Source organism: Hypanus sabinus, chromosome X2 (assembly GCF_030144855.1).
Source record: "Hypanus sabinus isolate sHypSab1 chromosome X2, sHypSab1.hap1, whole genome shotgun sequence".
NCBI lineage: Eukaryota > Metazoa > Chordata > Chondrichthyes > Myliobatiformes > Dasyatidae > Hypanus > Hypanus sabinus.
This window is the reverse complement of record NC_082739.1, coordinates 20,555,272-20,568,357: the sequence shown is the minus strand read 5'-3', so window position 1 is coordinate 20,568,357 and position 13,086 is coordinate 20,555,272. Positions and strand designations below refer to the sequence as shown.

The 13,086-nt window shown below is 46.8% G+C and overlaps 1 pseudogene; it reads right to left on the bottom strand.

The window, feature by feature from the left end:
- Window positions 1-323: 323 nt before the first annotated feature.
- On the bottom strand, window positions 324-4,063 carry LOC132385050 (uncharacterized; annotated as a pseudogene).
- Window positions 4,064-13,086: the final 9,023 nt, after the last annotated feature.

Sequence of the window (13,086 nt, the reverse complement as noted above, 5' to 3'; positions counted from 1 at the left end):
TGTGCCCATGCAGCTAGTGCACTGGGGTCTGTGTCGGGTGGAAGTGGTGGCAGATGATATTTGGGCAGCCTGGTCCACAGCAGCGTTAAACGTTGCCTCTTCATTATCATTCTGGGTATGGGCATCCACATGGTGGACAGAAATTTTCCTGTGGGTAGCTTGGTCCCAAATGCAACGCCAGTGGTGCTGTCCCCCGAGGGGATGTCCGTGTATTTCCCACCCCATGTCTTGTCACCAGGCCATCCACACCACAATGCCGTTAGCTACTGCCCAGGAGTCAGTATAGATATGGACTGGTCCGGTAGTGTTTTGGAGGGTGAGGGCTACTGCTGCCAGCTCAGCAAGTTGACTGGAACCCCCTTCCCCTCAGTGGTTAAAATTCTACCCATGGCGGGATGAAGTGCTGCCGCTTTCCAAAATTGTTTACCCCCTTTCCAGCGGGTGGAGCCGTCTGTGAACCAGGCACGCAGTTTGCTGTCGGGGGTCAAGGGAATCGAAGGGTTGACCCCAACATGCAGGGGAGGGTTGTACCTCGGGGATGTCTGGGGCAGGGTCCTGGGAATGGGGAAAAGCCATGACTTGTTCATGCAGGCGGCTGACCCTTTCAGGACTGGGCTCAGCTCGGTCCGCAATGTACCGCTTCCACTTGACAATGGAGGACCTCTGGGCACGGCCCTCCTTGTGGGTAGAATTGGGGGACTTGACCCATCACATTATGGGGAGATGGGGGCGAAGGACGACAGGGTCGGTGCCGGTTTGGTGTTCTGTGGTGAGGAGCGCCAGGTAGCAGGCTAGCAGCTGGCGCTCGAAGGGGCTGTAGCGCACTGCCGCTTCAGGTAGGGACTTAGTCCAGAAACCAAGGGGGACTCTACGCCCTGGGGTCTTCTGCCAGAGGCTCCACTTGGCAACCGTCTCGCTCGCTGAGACCTGTAACTCAACAGGCAGACCCGCCTGGCGGGAAGAAAGTGGCATGGCTTGTTGCACCGCTAGTTTTGCCATATCAAAGGCAGCCTTTTCCGCTGGCCCCCAAAGAAATGTGGATTTTTTTCCCTGGAGATCCTATCGAGCAGCCAGAGAAGCATGGTCAAGTGGGGTATATGCTGCCACCAATAGCCCAGGAGCCCCACGAATCTCAGTTTTATTTGAGATAATGGCAAAATTTAAAATTTTATTTTTGGCGGCATCGGGCATGCTTCTGTGCCCGAAATTCCATTATACTCCGAGGAAAATGACACCCTGGCTGGGGCCCTGTATCTTTTCCATATTAATGGCCCAGCCCCGTCCCCTGAGGGATTCAATTAGCATGTGAAGGGCCTTTGACACAATGGTCTCAGAAGGGCCTTGGAGAAGGATATCGTTTATATAATGTGCGATTGAAATCTCCGTTGGGAATTGGATGTTGTGTAAATCGTGGGAGACAAGGCCATGGCAGATTGTGGGGCTATGAATGTAGCCTTGGGGCAGGCGATTAAATGTGTATTGTCTGCTATCCCAAGTAAAGACAAACTGGTCTCGGCTATCTGAGTGCAGGGGAATCGAGAAAAATGCATTCGCTAAATCGACAACAGCATACCAGGGTTTATGGGGACGGCCTGCGATGTCTTCAAATGTTGATTGGCATGTGGTGTGTCCTCCGACCAGCCAGGTGGCAGGGCATCTGTCACGTGGCCGGTATCTCTGGATACAGCCATCCAATTAGTGGGAGGTTTTCTTGGTGAGGGACAATAAGGTTGGTCTTGGGTTTTAGTTCAGCGGGAGATGAAGAGGGAGACACTGGGGAGAACCATTTGTAGGATATGACCCAGTGGGAGACCCACTTGTATTGCGAGTGAGATTTGGAAAGTGGTGTGAGCTTTCACGTTGACTGGGGGCCTGGTGCATGAGTGATAGAGAAGTTCAAGATGAGCTCCAACTTTTGCATATTTGACTGTTTAATTAGAATCGGCCTTTTTCTTTTTGTTATTCTTTACTAACCTTTCAGTTAAAATTCATAAATATAATTCCTTTAATTGTATGCAGTATACTGTCTGTTATTTCGTGGCACCGATTTGTAACAGCGTTGCAAATTACATAGCATCCACACAAAATGGGACTTGGGGTGGTACGAGCCGTCTCAATCTCATGGGTTTGGCAGGACCAGAGTGTCTTCCCTGGACTTACACAGCCAAGGAAACCAAGGGTTTCATTAGTGAACAGTGAAAAGAAAACTGCCAATATTTACAAAAAGTTATCAACCAGAAAACTTTAATTACTACATTAATAGTTCCATACTTATTCTTGTCCAGTGTGAACTCCTGGCAGCCCCCATTCCTCTTTCTTGCTGAGGGTGATCAGCCCCTTTTTTTTACTCTTGGACATATTAATTTAATTAATAATTTAATTTCCTGCAAAGTCTCTTAAGACTACAGTACACATGTTAGAATATGATTCTCTCCACAATGTAGTTACAATCATATTACAAAAGAAACAGAAGTATCTATCTGTATCCAGTACACAAACAACATATACATATTTACACATCCCCATTACTAAAGAAGTGGAATAGCCCGCCATGTATGACAGGAAAGCCACCATAAAGCCAACCCAAATGTATCAGCTCAGTTTTAGATCCATTATGAGAACATACTAGGAAAGATTATTAAAGTGCATACACTCAGCATGATGACTTAGGAATAGCAAGGCAATGTTTCTGGGTAAATCAATGTTCCCTCTAAGGTTGCACATGCACAAACTGTTGTCACCCTCTACCTCATTGGCATGTTCAGTATGTCTCACAATCGTACACATTCATATTTCCTTTTCCAGTTTCTGATGCAGACGGTATTGACATTACGGAGTTTGCGACGATTTGTCTGCAGATTTTAGAACGGCTTACTTATACTGTTTTTATTGAAGAAATTATTGGTTCATTATGTCGAATTCCAAAGAAGCAAAATGCACAAAATGCAAAAGAACTGTTAGTTTATTTAAAGCGGAATGGCTTAATGAAACAGTAGAAACAGCTACACCGAAAGCTCATGAAGTCGGGAATGTGCAGCTACGAGAAATATTTATCTACAATACAGAAGCTGGTGTTACCAATGTGTATTGTTGCCATGCAAAAGTTGCTGGAGAATTTGCAAGTGGGGTGACTCTTTAAAGTGTCATTTAGCAAGCAAATTACATATGGATGGTGTGCAAAAGCACTGGCGACAAAATCCTTCATTACCTGATACATTGTGGTAAACTATGTGTATACCTGTCTGGACACACCCCTCTGCTGACTGCTCCTGTGGCTCCTCCCACAGACCCCTGTATAAAGGCAATTGGGGCACTGCTCCTCCATCAGTCTCCGAGATGCCGTGTTCCCTTTTTGCTGCTAATAAAAGCCTATCATTCACCTGCCATCTCCAAGAGTTATTGATTTTTAATTTTATTAGCAGCATTTTAAAACATGGAGAGCATTTTACGACCCGACAGATTGGATTTCGACCCTCAATCCCAGGAAGCCGGTGACGCTTTCAAACTCTGTCAGGCATGCTTCGGAGGAGATTCATGTGACCGATCCCGCCACGATGCACAGAGTTCTCCTCTCCAGGGTCAGTCCACACGTCTACTCCATGATCAGGGACCAACCAAGCTACCAGGGTGCGATGGATGCCCTCAAAAGACAATATCGGCGGTCGGTGAACATCGTCTACACAAGACATCGGTGGCAGCGGGCCGGAGAGTCGAGCACTGAGTTTGTCCGGGCCCTACAGACACTCGTGCGGGCCTGCAATTGCAGGGGGCTGACGGCGGAACAGCATGAGGAGCTGCTAGTAAGAGACGCCTTTGTCACGGAGATCAGGTCAGTTTACGTGCGCCAGTGGCTGCTGGAACACGCCGAGCTTACCTTACATTCGGTGATCGAGCTGGCCGATACACTGGAGGCCGCTCTGCACAACGCTGACGCTGTCCAGGCGTGCAATCTCCTGCCGGCCTCATGGACGCTGCACAACCCACAACCCGCCAGCGAATTGACCCCGGCTACTGCCAGTTGCGAGTCTGTGAAGTCCCCGCAATCTGCCAGCGAGTCGACCATGGCTGCTGCCAGTCGCAAGTCCGTGCAGTGTTACTTCTGCGGACTCGAAAAGCACGCCCGAAAATGCTGCCCAGTCCAAGAAGCTACCTGCTCCAGCTGCGGAAAGAAGGGGCCAAGTCATGTAAGTCCAAACCACAAGCAGGGTCGAGCAGTGCCGCATGCGAGGCATGGGGGTTGCCATCTTTGTCAGTGCCACCTCACCCCGCCTCCGACCCATGGGTGCTTACTGGGCACCAAGGCAGCGATTCAACTCTGGCCTCCGTAACCCTTGACCAAAGCACTCCACACCAGCTCCCAAGGTCAATGATGGACATCATGGAGGGGTACAGGACTAGCTGCCTGTTTGACACGGCCAGCACTGAGAGTTTTATTCACCCGAACACGGTGCAACGCTGCGGACTCGTGACACGGCTGGTAAGCCAGAGGGTCACCATGACTTCTGGATCGCATTCCACAGACATCCAGGTGGGTTGTTTAGCGACATTTGTGGTGCAGGGCACAGAATATCGGGACTTTACATTACTGGTCATGGCTCAACTGTGTGCCCCTGTGTTACTGGGACTCGACTTCCAGAGCCACCTCGAAAGTGTGACTATGGCATATGATGGGCCCCTCCCACCACTCACTGTCAGGAATCCTCAGTTTTGTGGGACCTCATCACATACCCCGCTACTGACCACACACACACACCGACCCACGCATCCCACCCAGCACCATGCAGACAGCCGCGCTACAGACACCACTTGCAGCCTCTCCACCCTGAAGATCCCTCCCCCACCACTGTTCGCCAACCTGACCCCCGACTGTAAACCTGTGGCAACTAAAAGCAGGAGGTATAGCGTGGGGCACAGGGCCTTCATTAAGTCGGAGGTGCAGCGGCTGCTCAGGGAGGGGATCATTGAGTCAAGCACAAGTCCTTGGAGGGCCCAGGTGGTCATTGTTCAGACCAGGCAGAAAAATAGGATGGTCGTGGACTATAGCCAGACCATCAATAGGTTCACGCAGCTTGACGCGTACCCCCTACCCCACATCGTGGATATGATCAACCAGATAGCTCAGTACAAGGTGTACTCGACCATAGATCTGAAATCCGCTCACCATCAGCTCCCCATCTGCCCGGAGGACTGCCCCTACACAACCTTCGAGGCGGGCGGCAGGCTCTATCACTTCCTGTGCATCCCCTTCATTGTCACAAATAGCGTCTCTGTCTTCCAGAGGGAAATGAACCGGATGGTGGACCAGTGTCAACTGAAGGCCACGTTCCTATATCTGGATAACATCACCATCTGCGGTCACAACTGGCAGGATCATGACACCAACCTCCAACGATTTTTCCAAGCGGCCAAAGCTCTTAACCTTACCTATAATAGGGACAAGTGTGTGTTCGGAACCACCTGACTTGCTATCCTTGGGTATGTCATGGAGAACGGAGTCATTGGCCCTGACTCCGACCGTATGCGCCCCCTGTTGGAACTCCCTCTTCCCACCACCCTCAGAGCCCTCAGACGGTGCCTGGGCTTCTTTTCCTATTACGCCCAATGGGTCCCTCACTACACAGACAAGGCCTGCCCCTTGATCAAGTCCACCACATTTCCCCTCTCAGCTGCGGCCCACGCGGCCTTCAGCTGCATTAAAGGGGACATTGCCAAAGCAGCAATGCATGTGGTGGACGAGACCATTCCCTTCCAAGTAGAGAGTGATGCCTCCGACTTTGCGCTGGCTGCTACCCTCAATCAGGCAGGAAGGCCGGTAGCATTCTTCTCTCGTACCCTTCAGGGCCCTGAAATTCGGCACTCCGCGGTGGAGAAAGAAGCCCAGGCCATAGAGGAAGCTATTAGGCACTGGAGGCATAATCTCCCCGGCAAAAGGTTCACCTTGCTGACCAACCAGCGCTCAATTGCGTTCATGTTTAGCAACCAACAGCGGGGCAAAATCAAAAATGATAAAATTTTGTGGTGGAGAATAGAACTCTCCACCTACAACTATGACATCCTGTACCGGCCTGGAAGGCTCAATGCCCTATCCCAGGGAGCATGTGCCAGCACACAGCTCAACCAGCTATACGCCCTCCATGCACATCTTTGCTCCCCGGGGGTCACCCGGCTTTACCATTTCGTGAAAGCCCTGAACCTGCCGTACTCCCTTGAGGACATCAGGATGATGACCAGGGACTGCCAAGTCTGCGCTGAGTGCAAACTGCACTTCTACCGTCCTGAAAAGGCAAAACTTATAAAGGCCACCCGCCCCTTTGAGCGACTGGGTGTCGACTTTAAGGGCCCCCTTCCCTCCACCAATCGCAATATGTACTTTCTTAACATAATCGACGAGTACTCGCAGTTCCCCTTTGCCATCCCCTGCCCCAACACCACTGCCACGTCCGTCATAAAAGCCCTGCGCCAGCTCCTCACTCTGTTCGGATATCCGGGCTATATCCCCAGTGATAGAGGGTCCTCGTTTATGAGTGATGAGCTGTGCCACTACCTGCTGGCTAGGGGCATTGCTACTAGTAGGACCATGAACTATAATCCCCGGGGAAATGGACAGGTGGAGAGGGAGAATGCCACAGTGTGGAAGGCCACACTCTTAGCCCTTAGGTCAAAGGGATTGCCGGTCTCTGGATGGCAGGAGGTCCTCCCGAGGCACTCCACTCCATCCGCTCTCTGTTATGCACGTCCACCAATGCCACCCCTCATGAACGACTCTTTCCTTTTCCTAGGAAGTCTGCCACTGGGACCACCCTACCGGCTTGGCTGACGTCCCCAGGGCCAGTGCTGCTCTGGAAACATGTGAGGAGCAGTAAATACTCCCCGATGGTCGAGAGGGTTCACCTACTTCATGCGAACCCCTAGTATGCCTACCTGGTCTTACCTGATGGGCGGGAGGACACTGTCTCCGTCTGCGACCTGGCGCCTGCAGGAGCACCAAACCCCTACCCCGAACACTCCACGGTGACTATGAACCCCGTACCTACTGAGGTGTATACCCACGAGACACCGCGTACCAAGCCCTACACAGACTCCTCACGACTCTCCCATACCGGGTGCCACGCACACGCATGAGAGATTACTGATGCCTAACGGGCTGGCACCTCAAGTCAGGCCGGAGCCAGCACAACCACCGTCTCCGGTGCAATCACCACCAGCACTGGTGCAATCACCACTGGTGCTACGTAGATCGCAGCGACAGACTCGACCGCTTGATAGACTTGACCTGTAAATATACTTGTAAGAAACTTTGCCCCATGGGGACTCTCTTTTAAAACAAAGGGGGGGGGGTGAATGTGATAAACTATGTATACCTGTCTGGACATGCCCCTCTGCTGACTGCTCCTGTGGCTCCTCCCACAGACCCCTGTATAAAGGCAATTGGGGCACTGCTCCTCCCTCAGTCTCCGAGATGTCATGCTGCATTTTTGCTACTAATAAAAGCCTATTGTTCACTTCCAGTCTCCAAGAGTTATTGATGGTGCATCATACATGCAGATGAATGAGAGTGAAAACGATCAAACCCAGAGGAAATCAAAGTTCTTATTGACAGTGCTTTGATAGCTGTAAAATGAATATAAAATTCAGTGCGCACATGTTGTTGTCACTGGGCAAAAAATAGCACAGGATTTTTGCGAACACTGGTCATTAGAAATTAAAGGGAACATATACACCAATACTCTTGTGCTATATCTATCAAACCCTGTGCCTCTGGCTGAACCTGGCTGAAAGTGGTAGGATGCGACACATTGGGAAAACAGTTCAATCCTCTTTCTCAGTTATTTAAATCTAAGCATCAAAAATAAATTGGCTTGGAGCTGTGATATTTAATTGAAATTGTGATAAAACCTCTCCTTCTGGAGTCAAAAATGTCACAAGACAATCTGTAAACAAGTATAAAGTTCTTCTGTTAACATTTCTTTCATGGACATGATTTTTCCAATTCTGACAATCCCATTAAAAAGATCAAGATAACCCACTTTGCAAACATGCTGTCAAACACAGTGCCTGGCATTCTTGAGACTATTTTGAAAGGTTGTGATGTAGTTTCTGAAACACTCCACATGTAGTGTAACAACTTTTTTGAAAATGGCTTAACCTGAGTGCTTCTAGAAAGTATATGCCATATTTTCACAGAAGTAACTGGAGGTGAGAACTAATATTGCTGCCAATTTATGCTGGAAACACATTATATACCAACCTTAACAGACTGAGCCCAGAACTGATTGCTTATTGTTTATTGATGAACATGGGCACTTTGTCAAAAGAAGATGAGAGCAATGGAGCCATGAACAAAATTACGTATATCAGTTGTGAACTCCGATATGTAGACCAGTTGATGTTGCTGCCATGCACAAAGGGTTTGTGATCAACAAACACTGAAATGGCAACCCTCTAGAAGAAAATAAAAATGGGGGACAGCCAGATAGAGACCGAGAAGCTGGTGGTCCAATGTGTTGTACTTCCTTTCGAGGGGGATGGAGCTGCTGGCTGAAGAAGGTGAGCGGCTGCCACATGCCTCCGACCAACTGTTCATGCACAGTACCCACTGCATAGTCTGAAACATTAGTTGTAATGACTATAGGTGTGTTGGGAAATGGGTGCGCCAGCAATAAATACTGAGAACATGAGGTGAAGAGTCCCTGAAAGTAAGTCCATAGGTTGTGGAAACAGTTCAGTTATGGGGAAAGTGAATTCGAGTGTAGTTATCACGTGTTGGCACGTGGCTAAGTGGTTAAGGCATTCCTCTAGTGATCTGAAGGTCGCTAGTTCGAGCTTTGGCTGCATGTGTGTCCTTGAGCAAGGCATTTAACCACATGTTGCTCTGCGACAACACCAGTGCCAAGCTGTATGGGTCCTAATGCCCTTCCCTTGGAGAGGGGAGACTTGCAGCATGGGCAACTGCCAGTCTTCCATGGAAACCTTCCAAGGCGCAAATCCATGGTCTATCAAGAGGCCCACATTTACATACATCACCTCTGGTTCAAGTGCCTGATGGCTGAGGGGTAGTAACTGTTCTTGACCTTGGTGGGGTGATTTCTGAGGCTCCTACAGTGTGAAAAAGAGTAGGAACGTGACAGCTGCCATGTTAGAACCCTGCATCATTGCTTACATGATGTTCTTTGGAGTGATGTTCTTTGACTCACCAAGTTATAGCAGCAGATTGTTTGTTGTCCTGGATTTCAGCAACACGAGTTTCAAAGCTACTGCAACAGGAATAACTAAGTTTTGTCCAGTTCTGTTGACATAAAACTATATTGAACATTGGTAAATGTACTGAAGAGACAAAATTATTTGGTGTGTCAGCAAAAGGTAAGGAATGTAGAAAGTGCTTCGCTGTTTCACCCAACCTGTTTCACTGAAATGCATCAAAGGTACAAATAGATTAGATTCATTTGCCACGAATACATGGACTTCAGCTTAGCTTAGGGTCGACAGCCATCTAAATATTACTCTCACGGCTCCCAGTATATCAAAAGTTCAAAGAACAATAGTGAAGCCAGATGAAAATACTTGCTTCTGTCACATCCTTTTCTAGACACGGTGAAGAACACTTTTGGTTAGTTCGAGATTAAAAAAAAAGGAACTAAATTAAGCCAAAATATCAACATCAGAAATGAAATGAATAACAATAGACTGTTTTCCGTATTTTTAGAATTGGATAGAGCTGATGGAACACATCTTTCTATCCACTAGCAAAAGGGTTTCTGCAGATGCTGGAAATCTTCAGCAACACACCCACACAAAATGAACAATGATTTACTATTGTTTCTATTATTAATATATTACTAATCACTAGCAATGATCAAATATTGGGCTTCAAACTCAATCTGAGCAAGGCTTGGAGTCCAAAAGGTGAAAAAGATTGAAATAGTAATTGTAAATCTGTCACATTATGTTATAGATGTACATGCAACATGTATTGTGCTCGCATTTAGCTACTTTGTCAAATGTCAGTGGTACTTTTTATTGTCTGCTCATGGAATTATTGCAGTTTATATCACCTTACGTCACTCTTCAGTTTCTTTGATTTATTACAGGTATAAAGCCATGTGAGTTGAGCATTTGTAATCTATAAAAGAACTGTAGTTCATAAGGAATTTTTACAGGGGCTTTGCACCATCAAGGGCTGTATAGTAATGTAGCAATTAACTTTACAGGTCACTGATCGGGGTGTGATTCCTGCCTCTGTCCATATGCTTTCCCCATGGGCTTCCTCCGGATGTTCCAGACCTACAGTTAGAGTTAGAGAGTCGTGGTCATGCTACATGTTGTGTATTTAGAATTTAAGGAATATTTCAGTTATCTTGTATATACACACACACCCGTTGGTTCAGCATTCTTGTTCATTTCAATAATTAATTACAGGTTATATGTATAAATACGCAAATTACTGTACATACGTCATCACGCTACCACTCAATAAGCGCGTGCCTCGCTAAAAGTAAAGAACAAACTTACACTCACATTTCGGACTCCTGTGTCTTCCTTTGAACTAGTTTAATGTTTTGAAATTGCAAAGCATAACACGACAGAGATGTTGGCACCAGAAGTGCGACAACACATGTGGGCTGAAAGCCTGAGAAGAGTTTATTCATCATGTATGCCAGGAAGGTACCAGATCCTTTTTCAATTAAAACTAATTTAATCTAATAATCTAATCTAAACACACAGGACTCCAGATTGTGATGAAACTCTGATGACCTCCTCACCGGGAATACAATCTGTTTTCCTCCCAAAGATGTATAGTTTTTGTTTACCACTTCAAATACAATCAAAACTACAGCAAGCCCTGTCAGCCTGTAATCCTTTCTACCAGAAATAATCTCTCATTTGCACAAGCTAAAGCTGTTTTTTGAAGCACTGCCAAACTTCCGAGGGTAGAGAGGAAGGTGTACAAATGAATTGTTTGGATGTTGCAAGGGGAACACTGCCTGTTTCTGTAAAAGTTCCTGGAGCTGTTCAAACCATATGATCAAGAAGAGGCACCTTAGCTGTACATTGAAATATACAGTGAACCGTGTTGCTAGTGTCAAATCAATTATCAAATGTCACCATGCTCCTGCACCAACATAGCATACCCACAATTTACTAACCCTAACACCTATGTCTTTGGTATGTGGGAGGAAACTGGAGCTTTCAGAGGAAGTCCACAGGGAGAACATAGAACACAGAACATAGAAATCTACAGCACATTACAGGCCCTTCAGCCCACAATGTTGTGCTGACCATTTCTAGTTACTCTAGAAACTGCCTACAGTTTCCCAACCGCATAGCCCTCTATTTTTCTAAGCTCCATGTACCTATCTAAGAGTCTCTTAAAAGACCCTATTGTAGTGAGGTGGCCATAACTGAACACAGTACTCAAAGTGAGCTCTAACTGAGGTCTTATATAGCTGTAACATTACCTCATGACTATTGAACCCAATCCCACAGTTGATGAATGCCGACACACCATACGCCTTCTTAACAACGCTGTCAACCTGTGTAGCAACTTTGAATATCCTATGGACATGGAAGTATTCACATCATCACACAACATGACCAACCTGCTAACGTCCTCAATTACTTACTAAGATTCTAATGCCCTCAACCAGCCACCAACATTCCAACTACCCACCTATGTTTCCAATCATAGTATAGTGCAGCTCAGGAACAGACCCTTTGGTCAACAACATTGTTCTGAACTGATTAACTTAGTAATTAAATGCCAACTAAACTAATCCTTTCTGCTACACAATGTCCATATTGGTCCGTTGCCTGCACATTCATGTACCTAATTCAGAGCTTCAAGAACGCCTCCAATACCACCCTTGTATTGCATTCCAGGCACCCACCATTTTCTGTGTAAAGGCCCTTTCAACTTACTCCCATCTTAAGTGCATGCCTTCAAGTATTATATACTTTAACGCTGAGAGAAAGATCTCGGCTGTCTTCTCTGGCTATATCTCTCATATTCTTATAAACCTATCAGGTCCTATCTAAGCTTCCACTGTGAAAGATGATTGTCCAACTCTTACACCACATGCCCTTCAACCTATGATGTTGCGCCTGGGAAAAAAGATGAAGATTAGCTTTATTTGTTACATATACATCAATTGTTACAAAACATCGATGTACAGTGTTTGTGTCAAATCAAATCAGCGAGGATTGTGCTGGGCAGACCGCAAGTGTTGCCATGCATCTGGCATCAAACCGGTATGCCCACAACTCATTATTTGGAATGTGGATGGAAACCACAACACAGGGAGGAAACCCAAGAGGATATGGGAGAACATACAAATTCCTTGCAGACAGTGATGGAATTGAACCTGGGTTGCAGGCATTGTAACAGCATTACACTAACTACTACACCACTGTGCTGCCCATAAAAAAGGTTTGTACCTTCATTTGGGTACCGAAGTAGCACAGCATTTTGTGTAATGCCCTTACAACTTGGTACAGTAGAGTTCAGAGTTCATTTCCAAGATCAGCCATGATAAAATTGCAGAGCAGACATGACAGGCCAAATGGTCTTATGAATGGTCTTAAGGAGTTTGTATGCAGCTCCCTGTGAATGCATGATTTCCTCTGTGTGATATGGTTTCCTCCCACGTTCAAAAGACATACTGGTTAGCAGATGAATTTGTCCTGTGATTAGGTTAGAGTTAAATAGAGTAAAATAGGTGGGCAGGGCAGGGCAGCTTGCTGGGCTGCAAGGATTTGTTCTACACTGTATCTCTAAATAAATAGACAGTGTAAGTACATACACTTCATGTTGGTTAAGAACCCGATGGCAGTGGAGGAGAAACTGTTGCTGAACAGAGCGGTGCAGTGATCTGGGCTACATCAGGTCAATTATTCAGTCTCAAGAGATTCTGCAGATGCTGGAAATCTTGAGCACCAAACACAAAATGCTGGACATCTTTTGACTTGATGAGTTTCTCCAGCATCTTGCATGTGTTGCATCAGATCACCCATGGATTGATGGAGCAATCTGAATGTTCTTCATTTTTTTTGCTGATGGCACCATCCTGGTGTTCCCACACAGCAAGGTGA